Source organism: Lactuca virosa, chromosome 4, assembly GCF_052849685.1.
Source record: "Lactuca virosa cultivar CGN04683 chromosome 4, Lactuca_virosa_CGN04683_v6, whole genome shotgun sequence".
Lineage (NCBI taxonomy): Eukaryota > Viridiplantae > Streptophyta > Magnoliopsida > Asterales > Asteraceae > Lactuca > Lactuca virosa.
In genome coordinates this window covers 20554967-20572725 of record NC_136429.1, presented here as the reverse complement: position 1 = coordinate 20572725, position 17759 = coordinate 20554967, and the positions used below count along the sequence as shown (strand labels likewise).

Sequence of the window (17759 nt, the reverse complement as noted above, 5' to 3'; positions counted from 1 at the left end):
TTAACTTATGGAGATCTAATAAACTACATTAATAAAGAGGGATTAGCAGTTTGTGCTGATCTTAGGTTTAAAGAAAAGCTCAAAAAAGATAGAATTAACAGTAAAAATGAATTGGGAAATTTTTGCCAACAATATGGTTATCAGCCCTTGAATGGTCCGTCTACTTCAAAATCTAAAGTATATAAGAAAAGACCTTCAAAATATTTCAGAAAAAAGAATTATAATCTTCCAGAAAATTATAAAAAAGGCCAAGATTATGCGTCAAAATCCAAAAAACCTTATAAACCAAATTATAAAAAATCTAAGAGAAAATCAAAAGACATTATTATTTGTCATAAATGTGGGCGTAATGGTCATACAGCTAATAATTGTTATGCTAAGACAAAAATATATGAGTTAAATGTTTCTGATGATTTAAAAGAACAAATAAGAAAAATTATTTTAAATACTGATTCAGATTCCGATCAAAGTATTTCTGATTTTCAAACAAATGATTTAAATATTGTCGAAAATACTACTTCAAGTTCAGAAGATTCTGATGCTTGCGAATGTATTGGTAAATGTCATTGTAAAAATTTAATCAATGTAATTACTAGTAGTTCTATTAACGTTCTTTCACAAGATGATAAAGATCTTTTAAACTCTCTTGATTCTATAAAAGATAAAAATATCCAAGAATTATTAATAAAGCAGATGCTTAATAAAACTAATAACATAACTCCTGATAATAATGAAAATTTTAATTTAAAAAATATATATGAAAGATTTACTGAAGCAAAGCGAATCTCTATGCAAGAACTTCAAGAAAAATTAAAAATAGTAAAACAAGAGATAAAAAAAATAAAAAATAAAATTTTAATTTTAGAAAAAGAAAAACCTTCTATTTTTAAAAACAAAAATATAGAAATTAATAAAGAAGAAGAAAATAAAATTGAAAATGTAACTATTGGAAAAATTATAAATAATCAAGTTTCCCAAAAATGGAACACTCAAATTACTTTAGTCAAGGATAATTTTAAAATCAACCTAACTGATTTAATTGATAGTGGTGCTGATATGAATTGTATTCAAGAAGGAATTTTTCCTACACAATTTTATGAAAAAACTGCATCTAGACTTACTGGTGCCGGAGGTACAAAATTAATTGTAAATTATAAAGTTTCCGATGTTCATATTTGTAATAACCAAGATTACTGTTATAAAACTCACCTAATTTTAGTAAAAGATCTATCTTCTCCTTTAATTCTAGGAACACCTTTTATTACAAAACTGTATCCTTTTATGGTTCATGATGATGATATAACCAAGATTAAATATAAGAGAACAACTAACGAATCGACATCGCGAAAATGCATATTGTTCACATAAATCATATGTGATTAAAATATATAATCACATGTGATTATATATGTCTAATCACATGTGATTTATGTGGATAATATATATTTTTGTTATTCTCTTGTATTTAATCATATGTGATTATAGGTATTTAATCACATATGATTTATTTAGAAAAAAAAACCAATATTATCAATATAAATCATATGTATACATATAATCACATGTGGTGGTGATAGGTGGGGGTGATGGTGTTGGTGTTGGGTGGTGATAGTGGGTGGGTGGTGGTGATGTGTGGTGGAGGTGGTAATGATGGTGGGGGTAGTGGGTGGTGGCAGGGGCGAACCTAGTAGGTGTTCCGATGTGGCACCAGCAACACCTACTTTTTCTGTCTTTAGTGGAAAACTTTTCGAATTTTCAATTTTTTTTACCTATTTTTTCTACATCGACAACACCTACTATGTATTCCTGCGTCCGCCCTTGGGTGGTGGTGGTGGGTGATAGAGGTGGGTGGTGGTGATGGGTAGAGGTGATGGGTGATGAAGGTGCGTTGTGGTGATGATCGGTGTTGATTGTGGTAGATAGTGGTGGTATTGGTAGGTGGTGGGTGGGGGTGGTTGTGGGGATGGGTGGTGTAGGCGGGTGGTGGTGATGGGTGAAGAGGCGAGTGGTATAGGTAGGTGGTGGTGGCGGGTGGTGGTGATGGGTGGTAGGTGACGGTTGGTGGTAGTGGCGGGTGGTGGTCATAATGATGGATGGTGGGTGGGTGGTGGTGATGGGTGGTGAGGTGGGTGGATGACAGTTGGTGGTAGTGGGTGAGGGTAGGGGTGGGTGGTGGAGGTGGGTAGTGACGGTAGGTGGTGGTGGCAAGTGGTGGTTATGGGTGGGGGAGGTGGGTGGTGGTTGTGGTGGATGGTGATGGTGGGTGGTGCGGCTGGTGGTGATGGTGGTGGGTGGTGGTTTTGGTGGATGGTGGGTGGGGGGGGTGGTTTTCATGGCTGATGGGTGGGGTGGTGGTGACGAGTGGTGGTGATAGGTGATGGAGGTGGGTGGTGGTGGTGGTGGTAGTCGGTGGTAATGGTGGTAGGTGATGGTAGTCTTGATGGGTGCTAGGTGGGGGTGATATTGATGGGTATTGTAGGCGCGTCATGGTGGTGGGTGGTGATGGTGAGAAGACGAGGGTGGTGGTGGTGGTGATGGGTGGTGGAGGCAGGTGGTAGTGGTAGGTGGTGCTGGCGGGTGGTGGTTGGTGGTAGTGGCAGATGGTCGTCATAATGGTAGGTGGTGGGTGGGTGGGTGGGTTGTGGTTGTGGTGGGTGGTGGGGGTGGTGGTGGTGGGTGGTGGTGATGGGGGTGGGTGGTGGTTTGGTGGGTGATGGTAGTGACGGATGGTGGTAGTTTGTGGTTTTGGTGGGTGGGGGTGAGGGTGTTGGTGATGGGTGGTGGTGGTCGGTGGTGGTGGTCGGTGGTCGGTGGTGGTCGGTGGTCGATGGATTGTTTGGGTATGATTATATGATTATATGAATATGTTTGGATAGGGCTCTGCTATTCAGAAATAGAAAACTATTTCAACAGAAGAAGATTGAGATCAACTCAAGTCTTAAACACTCAACGGGGGAACGGGGAAATTTCGGGGGCGGGGTGGGGGATAGGGGGTGGGGGTGGGGGTGTTGGTGATGGGTGGTGGTGGATGGTGGTCGTGGTTGGCGGTGATGATGGTGGTGGGTGGTGGTTTTCGTTGGTGGTGGATGGGGGTGGTGGTGACGGGTGGTGGTGGTGGGTGGTGTTTTTTGGGTGGTGAGTGGTGTTGGTTAGTGAGTTTTTTTAATTTTTTTACTTATTGTTTGATTTATATTAATATTATCGATTGAACGCTCCCCTATATATATAGACACACACACATCAATGTTATTTGAGAATCACAAATACAAGACCTTAAATGTGTCACAACTACATTTAAGGCACTTACATCTTATCTCCATGGCCTAGGTGCTTACACATATGTGGATTGAAAATTGATGTTCATATATGTGACATTTTATGTCTCTTAACCTCGTTTCTTGGTCTCCCAAACGAGAGCCTACTTTATCTCATTCCAAAACTGAATTCGACTACATGCGAGTCGCTAATGTTTTTGCCAAAACTTGGTGGCTATCTAACTTTCCATTAGATCTCCATCGACCAATTACACGAGCTATCTTTGTGCATCAGGATAATGTCAACATCAATTATCTCTTCGACAATTTGATTTGGTATTGATCCATGAAACACGTTGAAACAATATCTATTTCGTTTGAGAAAAATATAGCACTCGACATTGATCGAGATATATACGTTCCTTCATGACATCAATACACATACATATTCACCAAAGATCTTCCATGTCCATTGTTTGGGGACTTCACCCTAGGAATTAGGTCGGACTTCCTATTGCTTCGATTGCTAGGGAAGTAATAACTGTTCGTCCCAATATCATATAAATTTTTTATCTTATGATAGGGATTGTGAATAGAATATTTTTGATATATAAACTTGCATATAAATATAGGGTTCCTTTATATGGGTTCCTTTATCGATTAATATAAATAATATTAGGAAATTTTAAGAATTGATTTTGTCTAATTTTTGTAGTTATAAAACAAGCATGATAAAATTTAGCAAAATAACATATTATGATCGTACAACACTTGAATATTATTAATAACAATTTGTGTAACTAATTGTTTTATGCAAGTGATATTGCAAAAATGATTTAACCTCAAATATATTCTAAAAAAATAATGGGCAAAGAATGAGAATTGATGCTCATTGAGTTTACGAAAAGCCCAAGCCCAAATAAATATACTCAAGTAACACAAAAGACAAAACTGCACAAATGGTCCATGTGGTTAGCTGAAAATTGTCATTTTGGTCCAAAAAGGTTTGGACTAGCACCAGAGTTCCAAAGTTTTCATTTGGTTGCGAGTTTGGTCCAGTTTTCTATAAACTTTTTCATAATGACTATTTTGCCCTTATTCTTTTTCTTTTTCAGTTTTTTATTATTTAAATACTTCTTTTTTATTAAAGAAAAAATAAAAAAGAAAATTTACATTTTCTATTTTATTTTTATAATTTTTTATAACAAAATAAAAAAAATAAAAATGAAATCTCTCTCTCTTTCTCTCTCTCTCTCTCTCTCTCTCTAACGTCACAAATCCCTCTCTTCTTCTCATTCATATCCTACCAGTCAAAGGAGGTGGTTATCCCTCCTCCTTCTTCTTCATTTTCGAGCAAGAGAACTCCACCGGAGGTGGAGCTGTTTTCCGGCCACCAAGAAACACCCACCATCACCGGTGCCACCTCCCTCTCCGTTCCTCCGCTATTTTTCCCTTTCGAGAACAACCTACCACTTCCCCACTCACCACCATTGTAACCACCGAAAACCACCACTCCAACCACCCACTTCCTTCTGTTCTGTCAAACAAACACCAACAAAAAGCCCCCGCTACTGTTGCAGTCGAAGTTCTTCCTCAGCCACTGCAAGACACCACCATCTCTAATCTCTTCTTTTCTGTTGAATTGGAACGAGCTCAAGCTCCAACCATCGCCTTGATGCCCTCCCTCTCGTCGAGCTCGTCGGAACAGCAAGGAACGAAGCAGCAGAAGCCGCCGGAGCAACCTCTGCCACCACCGACGTCGCTGCTGTGGAACCACCGTCGCTGATTGTTGCTGTGGAACGAAGCAGCAGAAGCCGTCGGAGCAACCCTATGTGTCTCCCACTCGATTTCCAGTCATTAAACGCCCCATTTGAAAACCCTAGCCGCCAAGAAACCCTAAGTTTCAGATCTCGATCTCATTTCTCTCGTGGAGGTTCAAATGAAGGGCAGCAACGATCGAAGCGGGTGTTTGGGGTGGTGCTACCTGATCTCGATCTTCTTTGGCCGGTGGTAATCAAGAAACGAGAGAGAGATAGAGAGAGAGATTTCATTTTTATTTTTTTTATTTTGTTATAAAAAATTATAAAAATAAAATAGAAGATGCAAATTTTCTTTTTTTATTTTTTCTTTTAATCAAAAAAGTATTTAAATAATAAAAAAATGAAAAAGAAAAAAAATAAGGGCAAAATAGTCATTATGAAAAAGTTTATAGAAAATTGGACAAAACTCGCAACAAAATAAAAAGTTTGGACCTCTGGTGCTAGTCCAAACCTTTTTGGACCAAAGTGACAATTTTCAGCTAACCACATGACCATTTGTGCAGTTTTGTCATTAAGAAAATGGGTCTTTTTCGCTCCTCCCTCTTAGTGAAAGCTCATGTATACCAAAGCAACAAACATGGATTAGTTTTGGAAAATCTCCAGAAAAGTCCTAAAACTTTACCATAATTTACTAAAAAGTCACAAACTAAAATTTGTTTACGAAAAAGCATGAATTACCGGTAAAAATGACGATTTGACCCATTTTTTCTGGTTTACCGGTTTTATTACTTACCTGTTTCACTAAAGTCCCATTATTTTACCCTAATTTGCGAATAAGTCACAAAATAAAATTTACTGATGATTTGACCCTTTTCTCTATGTAACATACATTTTACCGGTTTCATTACTGACCCAGACACCTAGTCAATAAATGAGATGATGAGATGAGTATGTTGAGTTATATAATGCTATGTTTAGCATAAAACTTGATATCCTGATGTATTGTATATTTTTTTGGAACATAAAATCCATCCAACGAATACTACAATAATTACATAAACTAACAACAACTGCGTTATTTTTTACGTTTATAAGAAATATCAAATTTTCTATCTAATCTTATTTAACCCAATATATCAATCTCATCAGACTTCAACTCATTTTCTGTCATTTTTTCTTGGAAACACACAATTTATTGGTTTCATTGCTGACGTAGATACATAGTCATAAATGAGCCGATGAGATGAGTATCAAATTTTATAGTAAAGTGGCATTATATAACCCATCATATTCATCTTATCAGCTAATTTAGTTACTAGGTGTCTAAGTCAGCAATGGAACCGATAAAATGTATGTTACATGAACAAAAGGGTCAAATCATCAGTAAATTTTATTTTGGGACTTATTCGCAAATTAGGGTAAAATAATGAGACTTTAGTGAAACATGTAAGTAATAAAACCGGTAAACCAGAAAAAAAGGGTCAAATCGCCATTTTTACCGGTAATTCATGATTTTTCGTAAACAAATTTTAGTTTGAGATTTTTTCGTAAATGAGGGTAAAATTTTATGACTTTTCTGGAGATTTCTCATTAGTTTTAGAGGGAGTTGCTCTTCTTAATGGTGGCTTTTTAATGATTTTTTTAATATTAAAATAGTGATTGCATTCCGATTAACTTTTAAAGTAGTGGTTTTTAAAGGTCTTTATATTTTGCCTTTTACACATTTGATGTTAAGAAGAAGCAACACAAAAATGATTTGGTATTTGAAGGTTGTTTGGAGTGCACATGATCTCTAAAATTGTATTTTTGAGATCTAATGGAGTTGGCCTAAAACCGTCTAAGTGGGTAGGCTGGAACGGGGTTCAGGTTTTAGTACCGGAAAACCATAAATTTTTGGTACTTTCAATTTGTAAAGGGGGTTGTTTTCGTACTTTTAACTTGTAATCAAGGGTTGTTTTGTCTTATTTTTATAATCCATCACGGATGTTTTGGTACTTTTGTAATAAAGGGTTGTTTTGGTATTTTTTATTGAAAGAGATGTTTTGGTATTTCATATGGACTTACATTAGATTCCCTTCCAAACATCATACATTTTAAATTTGATTTTATTAATTTCAAGATAAAAAAACATTAACCAGCCATATGTAAATTTGATTCCATTCAAAGTTATAAAAATAGAGGAATTTCATTCATATCCTTCTAAACTTTAAGTATTACGTCTATGTCCTTATAATTTTTAATATTACGTATACATCATTCTAAAACCATAATATTTACATCTATATCCAAACTTATATTTTAATTAAAGTTAAACTAATGTAATGTAAAAACTTATCTAAAATTAAAAATTATATATGATGTTACTCAATTACCCTTCATAAATTTCCTAAAGGAACGATCAAATTTAAACATTTTAATTTGGATTAATCTGATTAATATTGACAAGCTTCAAGCCGCTTTATCATTTTCTTCTCATACGCCACCTTTTTCTCCTTTTCTTCACCTCATACGAATGCATATTTGAGATTTTTATCAAATAGTTGGCGAACATGTCATAAATCGACGGATTGACAGGACGTTTTGATGAGCTTGAGACTAGGATGGGTAAGATGTTACTTGGTAGCTTCAACATTCTATCATCCCAAAAAAACATAAACTACAAGGAAAAAACCTAGTTCTCATTTTTATAGCTAACCCCGCTTGTACATTACACATGACAAGTGACAAGTGGTAATTAAACAAGATTATCAAGATCATCGTTGACCTTGAAAATCTTTCGAGACCAAAAAAGTAGGAAGTAATCGAGCAACATGTTGTTTATAATTAAGGAGTTGCAGGGTGGAATTAATTAACTAGCGAGAGAATTTATAGAGGACATTCTTGGCCTTTTTATAGTAACATGGACATTTCTGATCCACATTTCAGTATCATTACGATAACTTGTTACACATGATGATTTCATTCATGTAATCAATATGGATTCTAACTAAACCCGTATGTACACGTAGATAAGAAAGAAACATAAATTAAGATGAGAGTACCTAGTCATATGCCAAGGTTGTCTTCAAGTGATGAGAGAGAGATAGAGAGAGAAAAAGAAAGAAAGAGATAGTGATGGGGTTAAGAACATGATAAATAATCAAGCGTTGTTATTTATGAATTGATTATGTAGTTTGAGAGTATAAGAGATGTCGAAGTTTATATGAAATCATCAAGAATTGTCGATATTAAAGAGGATGGAGGCAATTGCTGACACTTCACTCAAAATAACACATTTCTTTTTTATAATCATCAAAGATAGGCCAAGGTCCACCATATAAACTAACACACACTAAGATGGGGCATGATGTTACAAGGTAGCTTCATCAACATTGTGAATAAGATTAGGCAATTAGAAGAAACGGGAAGAACACGAGGAAAATGCCATGTAGGAGAAGAAAATGAGAAAGCAACTTGAAGCTTTTCAAATTTAATTTGATTAATCCTAATTAAAATGGTTTAAATTTAATCTTTCATCTAGGAAGGGTATTTTACTAACATCATGTATAATTTTGAATTTTAGATACGTTTTTTAAAATTATATTAGTTTAATTTTAATTGAAATATGAATTTGGATATGGATGTAAATATTATAGTTTTAAAAATGAAGTATAGCGTAGTTTTAAAATTTATAAGGACATTGATGTAATTTTCTCAAAATATAGAATATTAACAAACCATATGTACATATGTAAATTTGATTCCATTCCAGGTAAAAAAAACATTAACCATGATCAATTACCTACTAAACATTTGCATGATCAACAAAAAATATTACTTACTATTTCAAGTTCAAATGCCACACAACATTAATTATATGTTCGAACACCGAAAAAAACAATCTAACTACTCATTAATCTCTATCGGTATTATTTTCTTCGATTTTGAGTGTCGTCGCACCAAATACACACTCCATGTCGAACCTCATCAATTTAAATCCCCTTGATAGATTTCCAACAAGTTGCCCTTAATGTCATTCTATTTGTTGGTTCCTCATTATTTTCTTATCGAGTGTTGTCAACAAACAATGCTCATTTCTATTTAATGATTTCTAAATAGAATTGATAAATAATAATAATAATAATAATAATAATAATAAGTAGAATTATAAAAGTACAGGGTTTTGAATTGTCATTTTGGAAACTATAAATGTTAAGAGAATCAAGGGTGGGTGTGCTTTCTGCCATATGACAAAACCTCAAGGGCCAAAACTGTCATATTCCAATTTTTGTGTCTTTTCACCCCCTGCATATTGATTATTGACACATGCTGTGAACACATTTTTCCCATTTTAGAACCTGAAAACTTGATATTTTTGAAAGGATTTCAATCTCCAACCTTTTATACACTTTGTTCCGATAAGCCAATCTAACCCTTCTTTTCCCAAAAAACTGTGAAGAGTGTGAGCTGTGAATATTGACCTCGTCAGTGATTCTTTTTTTTTTTCAGCGAACCACCATAACTCATTGAGCAGAAGAGCTGTGGTGGATTTGGTGGTTACCGGCGACAAAATAAGAAATGTACAGGGAGAATATGGGTAAGCTTGAAGCTCCGATGGATGGAGGATGCCATAGCTAGTTTAATGGTGGATCAAGTCTAAGGAAATGGGTGGTTGACTTTTGTGTCGGAGGTGGTTAGGGACCGTCGCAGGAGCAGATGTCGCCGAGAATGGGAGTCGCCGACGGAAACAGCGGTGTCGCCGGAGGTTGTTTTCCATCTTCACGTTGAAGATGAACGTTACAGGTATGGTCGTCGACTTGCTGTGAAGTTTTTTTTTTAGGTTAAGAGTATAACTTGGGCCAGTTATAGTGTTTGACAATATTGAGTTAATTCATGTGTGGGCTACTTTGGGCTTAATCTAATCAACCTAATGGAGCAAGATTTCCTTCTATATCCTTATTTTCAAGTTAAATAAAAAGGAACAAGGAAAGTGTTCAAGAGTTTTGTGAAGAATGATATTTTAAATGACTTGTCAAATTTGGTGTAATGAGTTATGAGCAAGAGATTATATTTAAAAATATTTAAGTTTTCTAATTATCGAAGTTGAAATATGAAAGTTTTCTTAATTATATTAATTTACATAAGGATGAATTACTTGTAAAAATCTAATAGTATAAGAAAGTTTCGAAAACTAAAAGTAGTGATAAAGCGTAATATTAAGTATTATTTAGTAATGCTTGGGGAATGAACTAATTAGGGGTTTTGGATGTGTTGTAGGCATTCAGAGAGGGGCGGGGTCATCTAGCTCACTTTAGTAGTGTTGCTTAGACGAATTGTTATCAGGTGGATTGTATTAGCTAATTCCTTCGAGGACTTGTGTGTGTGGTTTCAACGGTTAGTTGCAGGTGAGTCTTCTTACTATGCCACGTGTGACAATATATGTCCTTTGTATGATAGGATAATAGGTACTATTAGAGTACTAGTATGCTAGTGGACTAGGATCACTACATGCCATGTATGTGCTGTATGGGACACTTGTGTCATGGTATGTTAGACCGGTAGGGTCTTGTCTGTTGATCGTATGGAATTGTTAGGAGTTATGTTTGGTTAGGGTAACTGGGGAAGGCCAGTTATCAGGATTATGTATGTTTGACCAACGAAGGACTTAACTGAGAAGTGGTCAATGGCAGGGTAACTAGGGAAGACTAGTTGTCAAGGGAATGTAATATGCTTTTTTATGTTATGTGTTTATGTTGTATGATTATGTGGTAATGAAAACTTTGGTTATATGTAGTTTAATTTGGATAGCATGAGAACTCTTGGTCTATTTCCTGATTGCGATGTTCTTGCCTGATTGTTCGCTCTTGGGTGGATCATATGTTCGACTGCCTATCTGATCCCTGACTGCATATGACTTTATGTATTTTTATGAAAGACCATGGGTGGAACATGGATGTGTATGAATGACCATGGGAGGACCATGTCACTCATATGAAAGAACATTGGAGGACTATGACAACCATATGTAAGACCATGGGAGGACCATGACACTCGTATAAAAGACTATGAGAGGACCATGGAAAACGTATGTAAGACTTTGGGAGGACCATAGCAAATAAGACTGCAGGAGGACTACATCAACAAGTGATTGTAAGACCGTGGGAAGTCCATAGCATTCACATATCATGTATAATTATGTATGTTGTATGTATGTTGATAGGTTGGCGCTAGAGCCGAGGACTTTATGTGGATGCATTGTATGTATGATGGAATATGTGGTATATTGAGGAACTCACTAAGCTTTATGCTTACAGTTGTGGATAAAATGTTTTGCAGATTGTTCGTGAGAAGAGCTCGACAGGACTGTATACACGCATCAAAGATATCCGTTTCTGCAGTTTTGTAATTTAACTATGATAATGAGTGGTTTTAATCAAATGAATATTACTTAAATGGTTTTGATATAAATGTTTTAATTGGTTAATCTTATTTAGTTATTTTAAATGAAAAAGTTATTCTAGAATTTGGGGACATTACAAGTTGGTATCAGAGCCTTGGTTTGAGGGATTTGTGAACGCTTTACGGTGTGTTTGAACTCAAATTGAGGACTGAGAGATTTTCTAAATAAATTTTTGAAAAGAGAATGCTTTTAAAGAAGAAAATAATTTTCTAAATTTTTTTTATAATAAATGGAGGATGTGATGTGTACAGTCAGCCAGAGCTCAAGAAGTAAGTGACTCCCAATATATTCATATGATTATGTACTTGTGCTATGGATCGATATTAATGTTAGAAGTTAGAACAAGGATCTGCTTAGGGTTGTATGCTCGAATGTCTGCTAATGGAGACGCTAATTGTTCCTGTTATGTGAAATGTTTGAGATGCATGTTAGTGAGTAGGATAAGGATCTTCAAGAATTGCCTGTTAGGATTGCCTGATCTTTATGATGCCTTATTTTCTATTGTTTTTGTTGCTCGAATGCTGCTCGCTTTGTGCTATGTGAAATCTATATTGATGTTAAATAACTATTAAGCGAATATGTTAGGTTTCATGCCACAAATATTAGAAAATTTATAATGTTCGATTTGGCTCTATTACGCAGCTCTTGTCTGAGTGCAATCGTTGTAGTGCAGGATCTTTCACTTGAAAGATTATTTAATTTTTGTTGTGTGTGATTGTATTCATAAGATAGTTAGTCGACATTGGTAGAAATTGCTTCCACAACTGATAGTCGGGTGGGATGGGAATTCCTAGTGACCTACGAAGTATGTTAGAGTGTGCTAGTGTAGACATTTGCGTATGAGAGAATCCTAGAGAGAGTTTAGGAAATGTAGTATTGTATATATGGGTAGTTGTATGCATGCATGTGAGGAGTATAGTGGAGTGATGTGAAGTGACTTGGGAGACTTGGAACACTCCTTAGTATGCGTATGGATAAGAGTGAAAGGTAGTATTAGGCCCGTATTACTAATAGCACACGATCTATACTTGGGTCGAGGAAGAGTTATAAGATTACCAAGGAGCTTATAGGTGGGTATGCATGGTGTGGGTTTGCACAATGCATTGATTTTGATGTGTTTTTGTTATCGTTCAGATTCAGAATGCCAACCTTTCGTGTTGGAGATTCAGATCCGAGTGAGAAGGATGTCCGAAAGATCATTTGTGCAAAGATTTCGAGGTTCATGAGGGAGGGTTGGTCTGGTATGATTAGTATTGTCAAAGATGAGTTGATTTCGGTGCTAGATGTAACATCCCGACTCCTAGGTATGAGATTTATTCCTTTAAGCATGTTTTTCCATTGGAACACGATGTGGTGAAAGCCTCACCACGACGTGTTGAAGGAATTTTGGGCCGCGTATTTTTATGGACCAACATGGCGTGTTGGTGAGGGAAACTCGGCGTGTTGGCGGCTGGATGAGAAACCCTAAATTTTAGGGTTTTGCACCCTATTTAATCTCCTTAAGTCCCTAGGGTTGATCTTTTATCATCCTCCAAACCCCCATATCGGCCCTTTTGAACCCTAATCATCCTTCCCTCTCATTTGTGAGCTAGTGTGGTATTTTGGAGCAAAAGAAGAAGAAAGTTGGAAGAACGAAGCAAGGAGCTAGCAAGCAAAGCTCTCATCTTCAGTTTGTCACTCTTCTGGACCTTTGTAAGTGTCCAATGTCTGATTTTTATTCCCCAATGTATCTAGATCTTGAGTTTTGTCCCCTTTTCTCCTTATTCTTGGATGTTGCAATGGATGGATCTCATAAATTTTGCAACTTTATGAATCTCCAGATCAAGGTGACCTTGTAGTGGCTTGGATCTGGTCATTAGCCAAGTTTTGATGCCATGCATGGATTTTAGGTCATATTTTCCCTTTTTGACCCATTTTGGGTTCAAGACATGCATTGGACATGCATGTCTATAAAGCACCCACCTTTGGGTTGATTTCGATGCTAGAATTTCTTCTGGAAAGGTTGGGTTTCAAATCTCAAGGTTTTTGTGCTTATTGGTTAAGCCCTTGAATCTTCAAGCCTTGTGGATGTGTTTTTGAACACTTGGGGTAGCCCCAAAGGATAAAGTTGGAAACTTTATCCTTTTTGATAGCATTTGAGTTTAGATCTAAGTCTTGTAGTCCCTGGAATCGTAGGAACAACTGAATGTATTAAGCTCGGGCAAACACGACGTGTTTACAAGCCAACACGGCGTGTTGTCTGTGGTTTTCCTGACCATCTGATTGTTATAGAAACACGACGTGTTTATTAGTGCACACGGCGTGTTGGGTCAACATGGACTGTTGACCTTGACCGTTGACTTTGACTTTGACCATGGTTGACCAAGTTTGACTTTTAAGGGTGTTTTGGGTATTTGGGTTTTGATGAAATTGGTAACATGGTGGTTGTAGGCATTTAAGTCGGGTGCTGAGGTTCGGAGTCAGACGTTTTCAGCCCTGTCCAGCTTGTGAGGTGAGTCTTCCTCACTATACTTTCGGGTTGAAGGCACCAAGGTCGGCCCATTGGTTTGATTACTTGATATTGTATGCTGAGTATGGAGTAGATATGCATGCTAGTTTCGATATGTTAGTTTGGTAGATCTGTAGGACTACCCGTGATACTGCCTGTTATCTGAATATGATATTATCTGTTATATGTCGACATATGGTGTGGGTTGGGTTAAGGTTGTACTGCTCCGTGCTGTAGCCAACAAACCCTAGAGAATACCATATATGAGCTGAGGGCCAGGAAGGGCATGACTGATTCATACCGAGGGCTCATAAGCATTCCAGATACGAGTTGAGGGTCGGGTGGGGCATGCCAGACTTGTACTGAGGGCCAGGGAGCAAGCCAAACATAAGCTGTGGGCCCAGGGGGCAAGCCAGACTTATGCTGTGGGCTCAGGGGTAATCCGGTCTGTTAGCTGTGGACCTATTGCATGCTGTTATTATATTTGTGATGTTTGCTATTTATTGGTATTTTGGGGGAACTCACTAAACTTTGGGCTTACAGTTTTGGATTATGTTTCAGGTACTTCAGAGGATCGCGGGAAGACGAAGGTGAGATCATGCACCTTGTCATGTTTTATTTCTCGATTTTGGGATTTCTTTGATGTTGAACTTTGTAACGCCCCGATTCTCGAATACCAATTTATGGTTATAAATTCTCATGAATTCAAGATCTACTCGACGAGTTGGTTGCCTGACTCGTCGAGTAGCAGCGGGTTTGGGCCACGTGTTTAAGTGACCAACTCGCCGAGTCAGAAGAGTGACTCGACGAGTTGGAGCTGGAGGGTGAAACCCTAATTTCCGGGGTTTGGCACCCTGTTTAAGGGATCATTAGCCTCCCTTAGTTCCTTAGCAGCCTCTTGAGAGTCCAGAAACCCTAATTCATGTGTGTGCTCCGTATTAGTGTAAATTTCAGGCTTGGAAAGAAGACCTTGATGCAAGAAGCTTGAAGATCAAGAAGTTGGAGGCAAGAACGTTTGTGGGTCTGAAGTCTATCTCAGTTAGCTTCAATTGAGGTATCAATTCATGATCTTGGCCTCATTCCTTTCTAGATCTCTTTGGATGAAGTTTAGGGCTTCTTGGCTTGGTTATGAAGCTATTCTTGGGTATGAGCTCAGATCTGAAGTTGTAACTTCAGATCTGAACTCTCTTTGATTTGTAAGTCCATAAAGCTATCAGCTTTGGCAAGTATGAACCCCTCCTTAAGTGTAAAACCCCATTTCATGCTTGGTTTTGGCATTATGAGTCATTAGAGCCTTGCATGTACGTAAAGTTTGCAACTTTACGTGATAAGCATGCCTTGGGAAGTTGGATCTGCAGTATGGAGCCGTAGCATGGCTTAAAAAGCATCTGTATGGATGAAGGACTGAAGTGGCTCGGCGAGTCGCATGGTAGACTCGGCGAGTCATATGAAGATGGTCTTGAACTCGACGAGTTGGATGAACAACTCAGCGACTCCGATGAAGATTGCCTTGGGCTCAGCGAGTGGCATGGTGACTCGGCGAGTTGGCAAGTTATGCAAGGAACTCGGCGAGTAGCTGAGGGTACTCGACGAGTTGAGGTCAACATGGACTGTTGACCTTGATAGTTGACTTTGACTTTGACCAAGGGTTGACCGTTTTGATTTTTGAGGATAATTGGTAAGCGGGTATTTATGAATTGGATCATTGATGGTTATAGGTGTTGGAGTTTGGGGCAGTGTTTCGGGAGCGTGATTTCGTGGTTCAGTCCGGCATTGCAAGGTGAGTTATCCTCACTATATCAACAGGGTCTAAGGCACCAAGGCCGACCCTTTATATATATGTATCTGGATTATGGCATGATATGTTTATTGATTACATCCTGGTAGTTAGGATGGTGTTATGCTTATGCTTAGTGACCTGGTTAGGTTAGTGTCCTGGATATAGGATGATGCTATGTTAGTGATCGGTTAGGTCTGTAACCCGGTTATTGGGATGTTGTTATGATTAGTGATCTGTTAGATCGGTTTGACTGTTATATGATATGAGCTAACGTATGATATTTAGGTGCACATGTTTGTTTGATTGGGGGTTGGGTTGAGGCGGTCTTGCTTTGTGCTGTAGGCCAACATACCTGGCGAGCAGTCCGGATAGGCTGTAGGCCCTGCGAGGCGGTCCAGTCATGCCGAAGGCTCAGGAGCGGTCCAGATGGGCTGTAGGCCCTGCGAGGCGGTCCAGTCAGGCTGAAGGCTCATTATGCATGCTGTTCTGTATTTGTTGATATGGTATGATTATGGTTGTATGAGATTGGTATTTGCGGGTAACTCACTAAGCTTTCGGGCTTACAGTTTCAGTTTATTGTTTCAGGTTCAGCGGATGGCCGCGGGTAGGCGAAGGCGTGACCGTACACTTCCTCGATTGACGATTATGATTTTTTGGGAACTCTGATGTATAAACTATTTTTTAAAACAAATTGTAATAAATTGAATGATTTCAAATGATTTAAAAAGTTTTAAATTTGCGGGTAACTCACTAAGCTTTCGGGCTTACAGTTTCAGTTTATTGTTTCAGGTTCAGCGGATGGCCGCGGGTAGGCGAAGGCGTGACCGTACACTTCCTCGATTGACGATTATGATTTTTTGGGAACTCTGATGTATAAACTATTTTTTAAAACAAATTGTAATAAATTGAATGATTTCAAATGATTTAAAAAGTTTTAAATTTGCTCGAATTTTATGGGTGTTACAAGTTGGTATCAGAGCCTTGGTTTGACTGAATTGGAGGAACACTCGTGTGAATCCAGTCTCAAATCAAGGAAAGATTTTCAAAATGATTTTAAATGGTTTTCAAAATAAGTAAAAGAGGATGCGAAGTGTACGATCAGCTGGAGCCAGTAAGTAGACCCCAAAATACCATACGGTTATTTGATATGTTAGAACAACATGCTAGTACTAGGCTAGGGATCTTCAGGAATTGCATGATAGAATTGCCTGATGACATGATGCCTGTTAGCCTAGGGTTTTCCTTATATGAGATTGACATTATTACAGTAGTTACTTGTGTATGCATCACAGCTGTATATAATTAATATCTTATAGCCTGAGAATGTTTGATATGGCCTTATGTTCTGTTCTTATTGATTAGGGCTTAGGGTAGGATTGGATATTCGAAAGTCTATATGGTCCAACGTTTTGTATGGCTAGCATACACTAGTGCTGCAGGGGTTGGTGGAAGTTTCATGAATGGGTGGGTAGTGAGAGGTCGGGAGGCCAGTTACGAGATATTTAGCATTCCTCTAGGAGTGAGGATTGAGTGCTCGCTATTATTATGTATATTGTTAGGGCGTTGTGATGATACTTGAGACAAATATGGGTAGGTGTGGAACGTAGTATGGGCCTGTACTACTGAAAGCACATGACCCATACGCGTATCAAGGAAGTCACAACCCCTAGGGTTGGGTTGGGAGTTGGTCCCCTGTCATTATATGGATTATCAGAGATCTTTCTGGTGTTTTGCCAGAATGGTGGTTACGAGACGTCTTGAGACCGGATCCAGGTTAGGATCGGGAGCGGGCAGCCAAGATAGGCCAACATTTTCAGGGGATCGTGTTAGTGAGATCATCCGAGAGTAGGTGATCAAGATTGTCCGGGGGCAGTTTCCGGAGATGTCAGGTCTATTAAAACCGCCATGGTTGAGTATTTCGACGAGCACTATGCAGCCATTGCCGAGACGGTTGCCGCGTCAGCTTTAACAGCTGTAACAACGGCAAGGGGAGGAGCTGGTTGATCTTCCTAGTTCTAGGACATATTCTGATGAACAG

At 38.0% G+C, this 17759-nt stretch overlaps 1 long non-coding RNA gene across 1 annotated transcript; it reads left to right on the top strand.

Annotated features, from left to right (window-relative positions):
• Positions 1-9359: 9359 nt before the first annotated feature.
• LOC145169489 (uncharacterized) lies at positions 9360-15975 on the top strand. The gene is made up of 5 exons (XR_013742531.1): positions 9360-9796; positions 10271-10398; positions 14503-14531; positions 14884-14995; positions 15660-15975. It is a non-coding gene; the product is annotated as an uncharacterized LOC145169489 (long non-coding RNA).
• Positions 15976-17759: the final 1784 nt, after the last annotated feature.